This window comes from Saimiri boliviensis, chromosome 9 (assembly GCF_048565385.1).
Source record: "Saimiri boliviensis isolate mSaiBol1 chromosome 9, mSaiBol1.pri, whole genome shotgun sequence".
Taxonomy (NCBI): Eukaryota; Metazoa; Chordata; class Mammalia; order Primates; family Cebidae; genus Saimiri; species Saimiri boliviensis.
In genome coordinates, this window is record NC_133457.1 from 100,721,133 (window position 1) to 100,734,789 (window position 13,657).

General features: G+C 45.6%; 1 long non-coding RNA gene across 5 annotated transcripts in view; it reads right to left on the bottom strand.

The window, feature by feature from the left end:
• The window catches only part of LOC104652021 (uncharacterized), a 107,230-nt gene that overhangs the window by 59,471 nt on the left and 34,102 nt on the right, over window positions 1–13,657 (bottom strand). For 3 of the 5 annotated variants that reach the window (XR_012519346.1, XR_012519348.1, XR_012519347.1), the window contains 2 exons: window positions 12,496–12,599; window positions 11,478–11,574 (listed from right to left, as the gene is read on the bottom strand). This is a non-coding gene — a long non-coding RNA (uncharacterized LOC104652021). Of the gene's footprint in view, window positions 1–11,477; window positions 11,575–12,495; window positions 12,600–13,082; window positions 13,577–13,657 lie in introns of those variants that run through there. The other 2 variants (XR_745378.3, XR_012519345.1) reach the window with 1 other exon arrangement.

A 13,657-nucleotide genomic window follows, 5' to 3' on the forward strand; every position in this document is an offset into this window, starting at 1 on the left:
CAGATCACTTGAGCCTGGGGGTGTCAAGGCTGCAGTGAGCCACTTTCACACTACAGCCTAGGCAACAAAGACTCTGTCTCAAAAGAGAAAAATAATTTTTTTTTTTTTGTTTTTTGAGACGGAGTTTCGCTCGTTACCCAGGCTGGAGTGCAATGGCGCAATCTCGGCTCACCACAACCTCCGCCTCCCGGCTTCAGGCAATTCTCCTGCCTCAACCTCCTGAGTAGCTGGGATTACAGGCACGTGCCACCATGCCCAGCTAATGTTTTGTATTTTTAGTAGAGACAGGGTTTCACCATGTTGACCAGGATGGTCTCGATCTCTTGACCTCGTGATCCACCCACCTCGGCCTCCCAAAGTGCTGGGATTACAGGCTTGAGCCACCGCGCCCGGCAGGTAAGAAAAATAATTTTTTTAAAAAAGGGCAAATATGATTCCATTTACATTAAGTACCTATAATAGTCAATTCATAGAGACAGGCTAAGCACAGTGGCTCACATCTGTAATCCCAGCACTTTTGGAGGCCAAGGCGGGTGGATGATCTGAGGTCAGGAGTTCAAGACCAGCCTTGACAACATGGTGAAAGCCTGTCTCTACTAAAAATACTAAAAATGAGCCAGGCATGGTGGCGGGCACCTACAGTCTCAGCTACTCGGGAGGGTGAAGCAGGAGAATCACTTGAACCTGGGAAGCAGAAGTTGCAGTGAGCTGAGATGGCGCCAATGCACTCCAGCCTGGGCGACAGGAGCAAAACTCTGTTTCAAATAAAACACACAAAAAACTAACAACAACAACAACAACAAAAACAGCCTGGGCAACACGGTGAAACCCCATCTCTACAAAAAAATTTAAAAATTAGCCAGGTGCAATGGCGTGTACCTATAGTCCCAGCTCCTCAGGAAGGTGAGGCAGAAGGATCCCTTGAGCCAAGGAGCTAAAGGTTACAATGAGCTAACTGCGCCACTGAACTCTAGCCTGGGTGACAAAGCAAGAAGACCCCATTAAAAAAAAAAAAAAAAAAAAAAAAAAGACCAGGCCCAGTGGCTCACACCTATAATACCAGATCACTTGAGGCCAGGAGTTTGAGACCAGCCTGGGCAACACAGCAAGACCCTGTTTTTATTAAAAATAAATAAATAAAAAGAAAAAAAAATTCATAGAGATAAAAAGGAGAAGAGGGGTTCCCAGCAGCATCAGGGCAGAGAGACTAGGGAGTTACTGCTTAATGCATTCAGGGTTTCAGTTTGAGAAGATGAAAAAGTACTGGAGATGGATGGCAGGTGGTTGTGCAACATTGAATGACTTTACTGTCACCTCAAAATGGTTAAAATCACAAATTTTATGTTATGTCCATTTTACCATAAGAAAAGACAAATCTACATTCCAGTCTGGGCAACAGGAGCAAAACTCCATCTCAAAAAAGAAAAAAAGGCCGGGCGCGGTGGCTCAAGCCTGTAATCCCAGCACTTTGGGAGGCCGAGGCGGGTGGATCACGAGGTCGAGAGATCAAGACCATCCTGGTCAACATGGTGAAACCCCATCTCTACTAAAAATACAAAAAATTAGCTGGGCATGGTGACGCATGCCTGTAATCTGAGCTACTCAGGAGGCTGAGGCAGGAGAATTGCCTGAACCCAGGAGGCGGAGGTTGCGGTGAGCCGAGATCGCGCCATTGCACTCCAGCCTGGGTAACAAGAGCGAAACTCCGTCTCAAAAAAAAAAAAAGAAAAAAAAAAAAATGAGGAGGCTCTTCATGTAGCAACAGATAAAGGTCTCCAAGATATGCTGTTAAGTGAAAATGGCCAGGTAAAGAACACACTGTATAAACTGCCATTCACTTAATGATCCCTTTGAAAGTTTTATTGTGTCAAAATCACGGTTAGCAGATATGACGTATGAAAAAAGAAAAAAATCAATCAGGGTAAAAGACAAGAAATTCCAATTTCCAAAGGGCCAGAAGAGAGAAGTTATAACCAGATATTCTAAAGGGTTAAGGCTTCACCTTTGCCAATGTATTAATCCCAATGGTTGAAGGCAGATCCACGTTTCATGGGACCTGAACCTTCTAAAATTTTTGGAGTCCCCATTTAGAAAAAGAATGTAAAATTAAATACACAAAATCTGGCACAAATGTGAATGTTTATGCAAAATGAAAAAAGGAAAAGAAATTATAGCAAAGTATAAATTTGTAAAAGTTGACCTATATCACATCACAAAATACAGAAAGATAACACAGTATTTTAATTATTTTAATGCCTGGAACATTTCTCTTTTTTTTTTTTTTGAGACAGAGTCTCGCTCTGTTGCCCCGGCTGGAGTACCAGTGGCATGATTTTGGGTCACTGTAGCCTCTGCCTTGGAGTTCAAGCAATTCTAATGCCTCGGCCTCCCGAGTAGCTGGGATTACAGCCATGTGCTACTATGCCCAGATAATTTTTGTATTTTTAGTAGAGATGGGGTTTTCCCATGTTGTGATCTGACCACCTCAGTCTCCCAAAGTGCTGGGATTATAGGTGTGAATCATGGTCCCCAGCCTTCCTACTTTTTTGGGCATACTTTTTTATTGTCCTTCATATAATGGTTTTATAATTTCATTTTTTATAGAGAAAATAAAGATAATTCAGTGTTTCTTCTCAAGTACCTTCCTGACAGAAAAAAACTCCTTCCTCTTCTTTTTTGGAGACAGAGTTTTGCCCTATTGCCCAGGTTTGAGAGTAATGCCATAATCATGGCTCACTGCAGCCTTGACCTCTTGGGCTCAAACAATCCTCCTGCCATCATGAGGTCAGGAGTTCAAGACCAGCCTGGCCAACATGGTAAAACTCCATCTCTACTAAAATACAAAAAATCAGCTGGGTGTGGTGGCATGCACCTGTAGTCCCAACTACTCAGGAGGCTGAGGCAGGAGAAGATCCTGAACCTGGGAGGTGGAAGGCTGCAGTAAGCTGAAATCGTGCCACTGCACTCCAGCCTGGTGACAGAGCAAGACTCTGTCTCAGCGGTGGCGGGCGGGGGGTGGATGGGGGGGACTCAGAAAAAACAATCCTCCTGCCTCAGCCTCCTGAGTAGCTGGGACCACAGGTGGGCACCACCATGCCTAATTTTTAAATTTTTTGTGGAGATAGGGTTTCACCATGTTGCCCAGGCTGATCAAAATCCAAACTCCTGGGCTCAAGTGCATCCTCCAGCTTCAGACTTTTTTTGGATCCGGCCAAGGGTTGAGTTTGGAATACGTTTACTTTGGGTTTATTTATTTATGTGGTTTGCAGTCACTTCCCTGGGCAGTTCAAATATAGATACTGTCCTGATATTCGAAAGGCTGCCATGGCACAAAGTTGCAGGAGCAGAGGTGAGATCATGAAATACAGGCATCCTATAAGTCCATATCAAGAGTACGTAAGTAAAATAAGAGAAACAAGCCAGTCGCGGTGGCTCACGCCTGTAATTCCAGCACTTTGGGAGGCTGAGGCAGGCAGATCACCTGAGGTTGGGAGTTTGAGACCAGCCTGACCAACATGGAGAAACCCCATCTCTACTAAAAATACAAAATTAGCTGGGCATGGTGGCACATGCCTGTAATCCCAGCTACTCGGGAGGCTGAGACAGGAGAATTGCTTGAAACTGGGAGGCAGAGGTTGTGGTGAGCTGAGATCTCGCCATTATACTCCAGCCTGGGCAACAAAAGCAAAACTCCATCTCAAAAAAAAAAAAAAAAAAAGATAGAAACTAGTCTATGGGAAATTCTTTCAATCATGAAAACTATAAAAATGCAAATGGAGAGACCAGGCACTGAGGCTCATGCCTATAATTCCAGCACTTTGGGAGGCCAAAGCGACCAGATCATCACGTGAGGTCAAGAGTTCAAGACCAGCCTGACCAACATGGTGAAACCCTGTCGCTACTAAAAATACAAAAATTAGCTGGAACACACCTGTAGTCCCAGCTACTTGGGAGGCTGAAGCAGGAGAATTACTTGAACCTGAGAGGCAGAGGCTGCAGTCAGCCAAGACTGCACCACTGCACTCCAGCCTGGGTCACACAGTGAGACTCCATCTCAAAAAAAAAAAAGTTGTCTTAACTAATTATGATTACAATTAAAATTTCTTTTTTCTTTCTTTTTTTTTTTTTTTTGAGACGGAGTTTCGCCCTTGTTACCCAGGCTGGAGTGCAATGGCGCGATCTCGGCTCACCGCAACCTCCGCCTCCTGGGGTCAGGCAATTCTCCTGCCTCAGCCTCCTGAGTAGCTGGGATTACAGGCACGCACCACCATGCCCAGCAATTTTTTTTGTATTTTTAGTAGAGACGGGGTTTCACCATGTTGACCAAGATGGTCTCGATCTCTTGACCTTGTGATCCACCCGCCTCGGCCTCCCAAAGTGCTGGGATTACAGGCTTGAGCCACCGCGCCCGGCTAAAATTTCTTAATTTTGTAAATTTTATAAAAACATGACTCCTCCTAAGGCACTTAAAGAGGATATGGGCAATTAGATTCCTTAAAGGGCACATTTCATTTGCTTCATGGGAGGTATCTGTTTCTACTACAGAAATGGCCTTCCCAAGCCAAAATTTGTATTTTCATCCTCTAAAGTCATAGTATTAAGGTAGCTCTCCTTGAGTCATACCATGAAAAATCATATAAGAACTTAGCCGGGCACGGTGGCTCCCGCCTGTAATCCCAGCACTCTGAAGTGGGTGGATCACAAGGTCAGGAGATCAAGACCATTGTGGCCAACATGGTGAGACCCCATCCCAAAAATGAACAACAACAAAAAAAAGAACTCAGCAACTTGGAAAAGCCATGAAGGGAAAGATAAGGCTGGGCGCAGTGGCTCATGCCTGTAATCCCAGCACTTTGGGAGGCTGGGGCAGGAGGATCACTTGAGACCAGGAGGTCAAGGCTGCAGTGAGCCATGATCCTGCCACTGCATTCCAGCCTGGGTGACAGAGTTCTGGCCGTGTCTCAAAAATGAAAAAAAAGAAAAAGAATCCTTACTAGTATAAAAGAGCTTGTAAGTCAAAAAGAAAATCACTATAACCCCCAAAAGATATCAAGATGATTCATAGTGACCAGTGTCCAGGCATTGTGAAATTGTAAGATGTTCAATCTCGCTAATGAAAAATGCAAATTAAAAACCTAGGCTAGTCTTCACCCATTAAATAAGGAAAGCTTCACACAAAATTGCTAACACTTGCTGTTGCTGCAGACTGGGTAAGACAAGCTCACCAACATCACAAATGCCAGCACGTGAGCACTTTGGTAATCTGATTTAACAATATTCACCTATACTCTCAGTCCCAGTAATTACACTTCAGAGGATCTATTTCAGGAAATTCTCAGAACTGTAGAGATGTTTATGTAGGAAGTATTAAATGCAGACCTGTTGAAAATTGAGGAAAAATAAATAATAAGAGAGAGCAACAGGGAAGAGAGAAAGTATCTCTCAGGATGCGTGTGGACATTTGCACACACTTGTCTGAAGGTGGAAAGGTAAGAAAGAATACACATCTAATTGTCATCACTGCTAATGCTGAAGGGAGGGCGGAGGGGAGGGGTCTTCATTTTTTCTTTGTATGCCTCTCAACCGTTTAACTTTCCCTCCCAAATATGGTATATTTGCTCTTGTGATTTAAACAATATTCCAAGAGGTAAGAAAATTCCCACATATAAAAAGGATGAAACCATGCAAATGGAATCTGATCCCCTTCCATCCTATCGCCCTGACCCTAGTAAAAAGAATGAAGAAAACAGGCTCATTAAGCTCCCTTGGCCACACAACAATCAACTTTGACCTGCTGATTTCTACTGCTTGATTGGGAATGCCATACCCAGCTGTTTCCAGGTCTAAGCACAGACTCCTAGAATATCAGAAAGTTGGTTTGGGTTTTTTTGGGTGTTTTTTTTTTTTTTTTTTTTTTTTTTGAGACAGAGTCTCATTCTGTTGCCCAGGCTGGAGTGTAGTAACGCAATCTAGGCTCACTGCAGCCTTCACTTCCCGGGTTCAAGCAATTCTCCTGCCTTGGCCCCCTAAGTAGCTGGGACTACAGCCACGCACCACCAAGCCCGGATGATTTTTGTATTTTTTAGTAGAGACAGGGTTTCACTATGTTGGCCAGGCTGGTCTCAAACTCCTGACCTCAAGTGATCCACCTGCCTTGGCCTCCCAAAGTGCTGGAATTACAGGCGTGAACCACGACACCCGACACAGAAAGTATTTTCTATATCTGAATTAAAAGCACCGCATCCACTACTGTTTGGCCTGACCATTTAATAAAGCCATGCAGACATATACAATTTTTAGGTAACACGCCTCACCAGTTAAACTGGCAAAGATGAAATAAAAAAGATATATCCCAGTGTTGCCTACTCCACAGGCAAAAACAACAACAACAACAAAACTTTATTGCTAAATGCTAACGATCATCTAAGCCCTCAGCAAGTCAATCTTTTGGCTGGTGGAGGGTCTTGCCTCTATGTTGATAGCCACTGACTGATTAGGGTGGTGGTTGCTGAAGGCTGAGAAGGCTGTGGCAGTTTCTTATAATGAGACGAAGTTTGCCACATCAATAGACTCTTGCTTTCGCAAAAGATTTCTCTATAGCATGTGATGCCATTTAATGGCATTTTACCTATAGTGAAATTTCTTTCACAGTTAGAGTCAATAGTCTAAAATTGTGCCACTGCTATATCACCTACGTTTACTTAATATTATAAATCCTTTAATGTCATTTTAACAATGTTCACAGTATCTTCATCAGGAATAGATTACATCTCAAGAAACCACGTTCTTTAAGAAACAAGTCCTCATCCAGTCAAGTTTGATCGTGAGATTGCAGCAATTCAGTTACACCTACAGGCTCCACTTGTGATTCAGTTCTCTTGTTATTTCCACCACATCCAAAGTTAATTCCTCCACTGAAGTCTTGAACCCCTCAAAGTCATTCATGAGGGTTAGAGTCAGCTTTATCCAAACTCCTGTTAATACTGATATTTTTATCTCCTCCAAGAATCATAAATGTTAATGGCATCTAATTTGGTGAATTCTTTATAGGTTTTCAATTTACTTTGTCCAGATCCATCAGAGAAATTACTATCTATGGCAGCTATAGCCTTATGAAATTTCTTTTTTTTTTTTTTGAGATGGAGTCTCACTCTGTCATCCAGGCTAGAGTGCAGTGACACGATCTCGGCTCACTGCAACCTCCGTCTCCTGGGTTCAATCGATTCTTCTGCCTCAGCCTCCCGAGTAGCTAGGAATACAGGTGTGTACCACCACACCCAGCTAATTTTTGTATTTCTAGTAGAGATGGGGTTTTGCCATATTAGCCAGGCTGGTCTTGAACTCCTGACCTCGTGATCCACCCTCTTCAGCCTCCCAAAGTACTGGGATTACAGGCATGAGCCACCAAGCCCGGCCAAAATTTATTTCTTAAATATAAGAATTGAAAGTTGAAATTACACCTTGATCCATGGGCTGAAGAATAGACAGTGTGTTCACAGACAAAGAAACAATCTCAGCCGGGTGCAGTGGCTGGAGCCTGTAATCCCAGCACTTTGAGAGGCCGAGGCGGGCAGATCACCTGAGGACAGGAGTTCAAGACCAGCCTGACCAACATGGAGAAACCCTGTCTCTACTAAAAATACAAAATTAGATGATCCACCAGTGTCGGCCTCCCAAAGAGGCCTGGAGTTCGAGAGCAGTCTGACCAACATGGAGAAACCCCGTCTCTACCAAAAATACAAAATTAGCCAGGTGTAGTGGCACATTCCTGTAATCCCAGCTACTGGGGAGACTGAGGCAGGATAATCGCTTGAACCTGGGAGCAGAGATGGCAGTGAGCCAAGATCGCACCATTGCACTCCAGCCTGGGCAACAAGAGTGAAACTCCATCTTGAAAAAAAAAAAAAACAAAAAAGAAAAGAAAAATTCAGTACACTACGCTATAACAGAGGTGCTGTTATCCCGGCTTTGTTGTATAAAAGTGTCTTCCATTTCTAGAGCACAGGCAGAGTGATTTAGAATCATTCTTAAGGGCCCTAGGATTTTTGGAATAGTGAGTGAGCACTAGCTTCAACTTAAAGTCACCAGCTACATTAGCCCCTAACAAGAGGGTCAGCCTGTCATTTGAAGCCAGGCATTGACTTCTCTCTAACTGTGAAAGTCCTAGATAGCATCTTCTTCCAACAGAAGGCCGTTGTTTCATCTGCACTGGAAAGCTATTGTTTGGTGAGGTCATCTTCATCAATGATCTTAGTTAGATCTTCCGTTGAACTTACTGCTACTTCTTCATCACACTTGCTGCTTCCCCTTGGACTTTCATGGATTGCAAGGTGAAAACTGGTTATGGAGACTGTGTCCTTCCTTAAAACTGAACCAATGTCTAACAGCTTCCAACTTTTCTTCAGCAGCTCCCTCACCTCTCTCAGCCTTCAGAGAATGGAAGACAGTTAGGGCTTTGCTCTGGATTAGGTTTTCATTTAAGGGAATGTTGTGGTTGGTTTGATCTTCTATCCAGACCACTGAAACTTTCTCCATATCAGCAATAAGGCTGTTCCCTTTCTTATCATTCCTGTGTTCACTGGAATAGCACCTTTTAAATTACTTATTTATATTTGTATTTTGTTTGTTTGGGGGTTTTGTGTGTGTGTGTTTTTTAGTAGAGATGAGCTTTCACCATGTTGGCCAGTGTGGTCTCAAACTCCTAAACTTAAGTGATCTGCCCACCTTGGCCTCCCAAAATGCTGAGATTACAGGCATAAGCCACCATACCTGGCCAATTTTTGAAACAGGTTCTCACTCTTTCACCCAGGCTGGAGTGCAGTGGCACAGTTATACCTCACTGCAGCCTCAAACTCCTGAGCTCAAGCCTTCCTCCACCTCAGCCTCCCGAGTAGCTGGGACTACAGACATTCACCACCATGCCCAGCTGATTATGTTTTGCAGAGATGGGGTCTTGCTATGTTGCTCAGGCTGGCCTCAAACTCCTGGGTTCAAGAGACCTTCCCACCTTGGCCTCCCAAAGTGTTGAGATCACAGGCATGAGCCACCACACCTACCAAGATAGTTTTTGTTTGTTCTGAAATGGAGTCTTGCTCTGTCGCCCAGTCTGGAGTGCAGTGGCGTGATCTCAGTTCACTGCAACCTCCACCTTCCATATTCAAGCGATTCTCCTGCCTCAGCCTCCCGGGTAGCTGGGATTACAGGTGCCTGCTGTCATGCCCGGTTAATTTTTGTATTTTTATAGAGACAGGGTTTCACCATGTTGGCCAGGCTGGTCTTGAATTCCTGACCTCAGGTGATCCACCCGACTCCGCCTCCCAAAGTGCTGGGATTACAGGTGTGAGCCACCACACCTAGCCAATAGTTCTTGAGGAAAATTAAAAGTGCTTCACCAGAGGCAGGGCAAGCCTTTAATCCCAATACTTTAGGAGGCCAAGGCAGGAGGATCACTTGAGCCTAGGAGTTGGAAGCCAGCCTGGACAACATAGCGAGACCCCAATCTACTAAAAACTTAAAAAAAAAAAAAAAAAAGGCTTATCTTGTCTTTCAACATGCCTTTCTCACTGAGCTTAATTATTTCTAGCCCTTGATGTGAAGTGGGAGATTTGCAACTCTTCCTTACATTTGAACACTTAGAGGCTATTGTAGGATTACTAACTGCAAACAGCTAGTTGGTGGAACAGTTAGAATGCATACAATATTGATGGATTAAGTTTGCCGTCTTACACAGGCACCATTCATGGTGCCTCAAAACAATTACAATAGTGACATCAAAGATTATTGAGCTCAGATCGCCATATTAGATATAACAACAACAAACTTTGAAATATTGTTAAGAATTACCAAAATGTGGCACAGAGACACAGACTGAGCATGCTTTTGGAAAAATGATGCCGGGAGACTCTGCTCAACGCAGAGTTGCCCAAACCCTTCAATTGGTGAGAAACGCAGTATCTGCAAAGCACAAAAAAGCAAGGCATAATAAAACGAAGGGGTGTGCCTATTTTCTTTGACTCTCGCCAAACCCTTATATTTCCACAACATGAGAAAACGGAGGTTCAGAAGGTGTGGATGATTTGCCTAAATCACCTGGCTACTAACCAAGTCCCAGTGCCACCGACTCTTTACCACAAAATACTGTCATCCAACGCCTTCAGGATAAGCTCAGCTGTGAAGCCTTAGGCACACAGCCAGACATAAGTAGGCACTCAGATATTAGTTAAGTGAGTAAATACCCAACAACTAGGAGAAAGTTAGGCAAATTGTGCTGACCAACAAGATAACAAGACTTTTCAGGAGGAAGATGTAGAATTCCACCTATCAACATTAGATGAAAATGCAGAACCTCATATAACAGCCACAAATCTCTTAGCTCTCAGAGGCAGGTCTCCATCCACTTGGTCTCAGTTACCCAGAGCTGAGTCACCGCCTACCCTCCCTCCAGTCTCTTCCCAACATTCAGCAGGAACCTGCTGGGACTCTACTGCCCACACTGCCAAATCCAAATTCTTCACCCTGGCCTTCTTGGCCCTTCCATCTCACCCAATCCAGTTGTTTCCTAAATTAGTCACCTTCACTTTCCCAGGCTTTTGCTGGACTCTTCCCTCTACCTCACAGAACCCCATCTTCTCCTTTATCCTAAGACTCGACTTGGCTCATATGCACTCTCAGTGAATGCTGGTGCCTTTCCTCACTTCCATCAAAAAGAGAGCAGTGGCCAGGAAGGTGGCTCACCCCTGTAATCCCAGCACTTTGGGAGGCCGAAGCAGATGGATCACCTAAAGTCAGGAGTTTGAAACCAACCTGGCCAACATGGTGAAACTTCGTCTGTACTGAAAATACAAAATTAGCTGGGCATGGTGGCACATGCCTGTAATCACAGGAAGCTGAAGCAGGAGAATCGCCTGAACCTGGGAGGCGGAGGGTGCAGTGAGCCGAGATCGCACCCCTGCATTCCAGCCTAGGCAACAAAAGCAAAACTCCATCTCAAAACAAACAAACAAACAAACAAACAAACAAAACAAAACAAAAAAACCCTCACACTTGTAATTCCAATACTTTGGAAGGCTGAGGTGGGTGGATCAGTTGAGGTCAGGAGACCAGCCTGGCCAACATGGTGAAACTCTGTCGCTACTAAAAACACAAAAATTAGCCAGGCATGACAGTGGGCACCTTTAGTCCCAGTTACTCGGGAGGCTGAGGCAGGAGAATCACTTGAAACTGGGAGGCAGAGGTTGCAGTGAGCTGAGATCCTGTCACTGCACTGCACTTCAGTCTGGGTGACAAACCAAGACTCTGTCTCAAAAAAAAAAAAAAAAAAAAATGATGGGAGAGAAAAATGGCAGCAAAATATCACTTGGAAGAAATTTTCCCACAAAAGTTCTCAAGTATGTCCAAAGTCCCTCCTTGTTGAGACACTGTAAGCTGTCAATAAATATACCTTGGCCATGCCCCTAGATTGGCACATAGAGACTTACCCCATTTTAAAAGCCTGCAGTAGAAGTCTCAGAGTTGCTATAAGGAACCAGCTCCTGGTGAGGGGTATTTAGCTGTTTGCAATTTCCCCGAACAGTTCTGCAAAGAACAATAATCTATAAGCATTTATCTTTGTTGAACAGCTACTTCTTTTTGTTTTGTTTTGTTTTTAGAGACAGGGTTTCACCATGTTGACCAGGCTGGTCTCAAATTCCTGACCTCAGGTGATCCACCCACCTCCCAAAGTGCTGAGATTACAGGCATTAGCCACCACGTGCGGGGCCTGTACAGCTACTTCTAAAGATAGACTCCTAGAAGTGGAATTACTAGCTTAGAGAATCCACACATTTTAAATTCTGATACTTACTAGTTGAGAAACTTTACACAGTGATTCTCAAACTCTAATTGCCCTTAGGCTTTACCGGTAAAGCTTGCTTATGTGCAAAATCTGACCGGCCCCCAGCCTCCCTCCACCCCTACCCCATCCTCCAGGAGGCAATCTGGAGGGGCTACAGGTTTTTTTGTTATGCAGCTCTTAGGTGGAGGAGGAGGCAGTCACTCCTTTCCATTTCCCCAACCTCATTTAGCACGAGACTTGGGAAGCACTGGTCGAAGGGGCTGCTGCAGGCACAATTTTCGGGTGAGGCCTCTGCCTCTAGCCCAGGCCCCCAGTGACTTCCCCAAAAACGGCAGACTGTGGGTCTCAGGCACACAGGAGAAAATGCCTAGTTTGGAGTTCAAGCTCAGTGTCCCACTGCCAGAGTCCCCTCTCCAGGCTCACCTGATTCCCCTTGTAGCTCCCCTCTTCTGAAGGTTCCTGTCCCATACATTTCCTAGAAGCTAAGGCCCATGGGTTTTACATTTCTTACTGAAGACAACCCAGACTTGGCTTTTTCTTTCAGAAGTCAGTGGAGGAAGCACCATTTATTTGGCCAAAAAATTGTTTCTGACCCACACTCTGGGCCTCAGTTTCCCTGTCTGTGAAATGAAGAGCAATGGGCAGTGCCACTGACATCTCACCTGCTGCTGTGAGGTTTTTACCATTTGCAGGAAGTCTGGTTTCGATGGGGTATCCAGGTGAAACCTTAACAATCCTTTAATCAGCATTCTGATTGGCTTAGGGCCTGTTTGGAAAAAAAATTAAGAGTTTTGTTTCCACAGTTCTCCATTGCTAAAGGGCAATTAAGACCAAAAGCTGTTTTCAAGGCAATTTCCAAGCTCAAGGGCCCTAGATATACAGGCCTAGGCCTGTCCAGTTAGAGGGCTGGGGGGTGTGGGGGGATGCCCTAGGGAAGTTGGTTAACAGGTATTTCACAGTATGTGGTACCCACAGCAGACAGCGGAGTAAGAGTGTGCTGACCGGGGCTGGGGAGGCCAAGGAAAACCATCTGGAGTAGGCTGTAACCCGCAGAAGAGGAAAAAGAAACCAGACAGTAACTCGGGGAGCTCCTCGACTGATGGTCTAAGGCCGGGCACGAGGGGTAAGAGATCAGGCTTCACTATCGACCGACCTGGCCTAAATAACACCGGCTGACTGTGTGACAAAAGCAAATCAAGACCCTCTCTGAGGCTGAGTGAGCCAGAGACTTACATAGGACAGCACCTACCCCATCAACCGAGGATGAGACGGGATGACACACACGAAGTGCCCCTTACAGCATCGTTGAAAGCGTTGGCTGTTTTCACCTCTGGCAGCCCCGCTGTGAGCCCAAACGTGCTTTTTGAGCTCAGGTCGGAAGGCGGCCTCCCAGACTCTACAGGCCCTTGAGGGCATAACAGGCGTCCCCATCACAACCCAGTCCTTTATCACCTGCGGTTAAGTGCCCGGACTAACTGGCCTCAGTTTCCCCTCGAGGCAATCAGAGCAATCGAAAAGACCGCAGGACGTCGGTGCGGGGCGCGAACTGACAAAAGTTAGAATTTCCAGGAGTTCCCCCTTCGGTAACGACCCCCACCCCGGCGAGGAGCACAGTAGGCGCTCCGGAAACGCCCTCCACAAGGAGGGCCCAGCCACTTCCTGCCCCCGAGCGGGCTCTCCCGGGCCGAGGCTCCCACCGCCGCTCGGGGGAGGCCAGGCAGCATTCCTGAGGGCGGGGTGGGCGCAGGAAGAAGGTGCCCGCGGCCCCGCCCCCTCCGGGCGCGCTGGGCGGGGCGAAGCCCCTCGGCGCCGTCGGCCCGCCCC